Source organism: Cynara cardunculus, assembly GCF_001531365.2.
Source record: "Cynara cardunculus var. scolymus isolate 2C chromosome LG 15, CcrdV1, whole genome shotgun sequence".
Taxonomy (NCBI): domain Eukaryota; kingdom Viridiplantae; phylum Streptophyta; class Magnoliopsida; order Asterales; family Asteraceae; genus Cynara; species Cynara cardunculus.
Genome location: NC_037542.1, coordinates 8,158,991 through 8,163,616, shown reverse-complemented (window position 1 = coordinate 8,163,616; position 4,626 = coordinate 8,158,991).

Sequence of the window (4,626 nt, the reverse complement as noted above, 5' to 3'; positions counted from 1 at the left end):
ATATATATATATATATATATGTATTTTGAAAATGTTTGTTGATTAAATATGCATTATGGATGAAAAGGTTTGATTGTTAAATTTGTAGGTTTGTTGGTTAAATAGATAGATTTAAGAAAATGAAAGAGATTTGGTGATTAAAATAAAAAAAAAAATGTAAATCCAAATCCTACAAACCAAACAGAGGAATGGATTTCAAATCAAATCCAAATCCTGCAAACCAAACACAGGAATGGATTTTAAATCCAATCCAATCCAAATCCCATGAAATCCAAATCCCTCAGAAACATTCCTGCAAACCAAACGCACCCTAAGTGTCTCAAGCCTTGAGGTTGAATTCGCAAGAATAGACACTAAGGACAACTAACTCTTAAGCTGAAACTTGTTAAGTAGTCGTTAGGACACTTGGACAGTAAGTCTCCCATGTGTCATGCGACAACATTGTTTAAGCTACATACTTTTGTATTCCCGTCACTCCTAATGGATACGGGTCTCCTCCGTTGATTCCACCTAAATGCCATAGTTAGCTTACAAATGGTTCTAAACTAATTTGTTTGTAATTATTTACTATATGTTCATGCTCACTAGGCTTTTTGGCTTAATAGTTGTTTTGGTGTCGACATGTATCTCAGTTTTTAGTGGCGTGACCGCCAAGAAGATTTGAACAATCCTTTAGAGGAGAGCTTGGGAGGATTTTTGAGGCGTTGTCTTTTTAAGTAATTTTGGTGGTTTAGGTGATAGCCAAATTGTAATCTTCTTTATTTATGGAATTAGATTGGGAGGTTGTTATCCTCGTAATCTATTGTTAGCAATTGTAATTTAATAGGCGTATTTAAGTTCCCTTTTGTGGAAGGCTCGTATTATGATATTTATACACCACATTTTTGTCCCTTTTGAAAAAATTTGTTGTCCCATTTTTCTGGGATGTTAAAAGGAAGCATCATAGAATGGTCACATTGAGATTGTGAGTGCGAAAAAAGGGGGAAAGAGCGGTCAACTGAGCTCTCTCACACGGAGTACAGTGGACCAACAGAAGGGGGGTGGTGTTGGTGGTTTTCAGCAGCTGAGAAAGACTGGAGAAGGGAGATTGATAGGAGAAAAGGGATGTGGTGAAGGGCAGAAGGAGAACGAAGGAAGAGGGGGAGATGGTGGAGCAATGATGGCGGTGGCCGGTTTAGGGTGGGGGATGTTTGGGGACGACGATCCAATCCAATATATGTGTGCATGTGTATAGGAATAAATAAATTAAGTTTGTTTTTGGCCCTTGAAGTTACAATATATACATCATGACCCTTGATTTCAAAAGATTAATTTTAAAAACGTTAAAATAAAGAAAAATGGCAAAAAGACTATTTTGTCCTTGATTTTAATGGACCTAATAGACAATCATTTGGTTGAGGGACTTGATCCAACAAAATTTGCATACCAGAGGCACCAAATCTATAATAAATGATGTCTAGGGACGATTTTAGTAAAAATCAACAAATCATATGGATCAAATTTGTAATTTACTCTATAATATATATATATATATATATATAGAGAGAGAGAGAGAGAGAGAGAGAGAGGGGAGGGGCTCATTCAAGGAAGAACTGATTAGTTTGTGGTAACCGTGAGATCCAATCTCAACCACAAATCAATTAAAAATAAGGATATTTATAATTTTGGTAATTTTGAATTAAAATTTTAATGAAAGGACATTTTAGATATTTTCTCTCCTCTTTCCTATCTTCTCTCTCCGTCCTCCGGTGATACCACTGTGATACCTAAAAATATTAACTCTGTTAAACAAAAGACATAGTGTGATACTCAAACATATATAAGATGCATTGTGATACCACTGTGTTACATCTCCAATCGATCACACAAACGACCTCAATGTGATACCCAAACACATATATGATGCATTGTGATACCATTATGGCATCACCGGAAGACAGTGGCCGGAAGACAGGCAATGGAGAGAGAGAGAGGAGAGATGAGAGTTTTAAAATACCTAAAATGTCCTTTCATTAAAATTTTAATTCAAAATTACCAAAACTATAAATCTCCTAATTTATCTATTGATTTGTGGTTGAGATTAGATCTTATGGTTAACACAAACTAATTAGTTCTCATTTGATTAGGCTCATATATATATATATATATATATAGGTGGTTTTCAATTACAAGAAAAGTTAATGTGAGAAACGTAAGAAAGTGACCTAAAAGTAAAGATAAATTTTTAAATAGAGATAAATTAATGTAGTTGAAGGTAGTTAAATTTAATTAAAGATATATAAATCTAGTTGAAAGTACGGACAACAGTTGTATCTCATGGTTATCACAAACTAAACAGTTCTCATTTGATTAGGCCCCTTTATATGTGTGTGTACATGTGATTTATTTCCCTTTTTTGGGAAAAGAAATAAAAGATAAGAAGAAAGAAATATATTATTTTGGTCCCTGGGTCGAGCAAGCAGAAGAAGAAGAATTTCGTGTTCTTATATGAAATTTGTCGTTGGTTTAAGTCTACTATCTAATTTTGTTCAAAGTGAGTTTTTTTTTTCAAAAGCTTCATTTGAAATGCTTTTAATAAGAAACCACATAGGTTTAGAATTTGGGTGTTTTCGGACACAACTATTTGCTATTTGTTAGCATATTTAGGTTTTTGTAGTAACTCCGGGTATAGCAGTAAAAGCAAGACGTGTAGATGGATCGACTTATCAAGTCCGGAAAGAGGAGGGCTCAATGATTATTTGTTCGCCAGAACCAGAAATAAAATTTTTGGTAGATAGAGATCACATAAAAACTTCATTTGATGCGATGAGTTTATGTTATCGCATTACTATGATGCGATGAGTTAAATTGATCGCATCAATGTGATACGATGAAATGAGTTACCGCATCAGTGTGGTGTGAAAAGTGAGGTTTATCGCATATGTTTGGTACGACAAGTGTGTTTATCTCATGTGTTTGATGCGACAAGGGGGTTTATCACATGTAAGGGGGTTTATCACATGTGCTTGATGAGACAAGGGTGTTTATCTCCCATGCTTGATGCCATGAGATGGGGTTATCTTATCCTTGTGATGTGATGAATTGGTTGTCTCATCTGTAGGGACTAGGGTGCGACAATTTGAGGTTTGATGCGATAATTATTGTTCATATGTTGACTTTTCAACCATTGGTTTTTCTAAAAATTGTTTTAATGATTTTCACCCTGTAATAGCTATCAATGGATTACTCATTATACCTTATGGTCTAACCCTTGTTTTGTTTAAAAAAAAATATGAATTATAGGTCGGACCCATCTAGAAGGTAAAGCGAAGGGGAAGATATGAGTTGAAAGTGTTATAATTTTACATATGTTATTTGATGGACGTGAATTTTTGTGGAAGCTGTGAAATACATGAGTTGTGAATTTGTTATATTCAAATCATGTAATTTGTGAGAAAAAGTTTATAGCTACTTTTGCAAGTAACGATGTGTATATTTGGGACCGGTGTGTACTATTTGTATTTATGTTATATGAAATATGTATGTTTTATGCAAATATGGCATGAGGTGTTACACATGAGATTCAATGTGAGTCACTCTTTTAAGATAATTATGGATGGTTTAGTAATAAAAAATACAACTTATAATTACATTTAGGGCTGTAAACGAATCGAACGTTCAACGAACTTATAATATCCGTGTTTCGTTAACTCGTACAAATTGGGTAAAGAGAATTTTGGTAGAATTATGCATAATATATTTGTACCCTATGCTTAACCAATTTGTACCCTAGACTAGTTTTACGTCAAAATGTATTTATACCTATATTGACGTAAAGTTGGAAATTTAACTTGAAGGGTAAAAACCGTCAAATAGTTAAACTATATATATATATATTATATATATATATATTATATATTATATATATATATATATATATATGAGGCGGTGTGTTGAAAAAAAAAATCAATATATATATATATATATTATGCATATGCCGCCATACTCTCAACTCTCTCCCTCTCTCTCTCTCTCTCATTTTCTCTCCCATTCTCTCTCTTTCTCTCTCAATTTTCTCTCTCTAAAATCCTCTGTCTTCTCTCTAGATTTGGCGTTAAGTTAGTAARGGGATCGAGGCAACAATTATATATTCGGAATCCATTCTCCGTACCCTTCTTAWAGGTATAAGTTTCATTTAGTTTCAATAAGGTGTTTATTTTAGGGTTATTTAGACCGGTTTATAAACTGTGTTTATATCTAAGTTTACGGATTGATATTGTCATATTTATGATATATTTGATGTTTAGAATGCTAGAACTGGTTATATTGATATAAAAATGAAAAGGGTATATTATCGTTTCAATATGGTTAGATTGTGGGTAAATGTTTAACCGTACACCAATTGTTCGGTTAATGTCGAAAGGAGTAAAAATGCATGATTAAGCTTGAGTTAACGACCGTTAGATTTGTTTTACTGTTTAGTATGTTTAAGTATATTATAGCATGTAAATAGTAACCGGTTATGCATTCGTTAGGCACGCGGATAAATCAAACTTGATCGTGAATTTTCGTTTGATTGTGCGTTAATTGTCAAATTCGGTTAAGGTACGGATTCCATATCTCACTTGACACGGGGATAGCCATTTG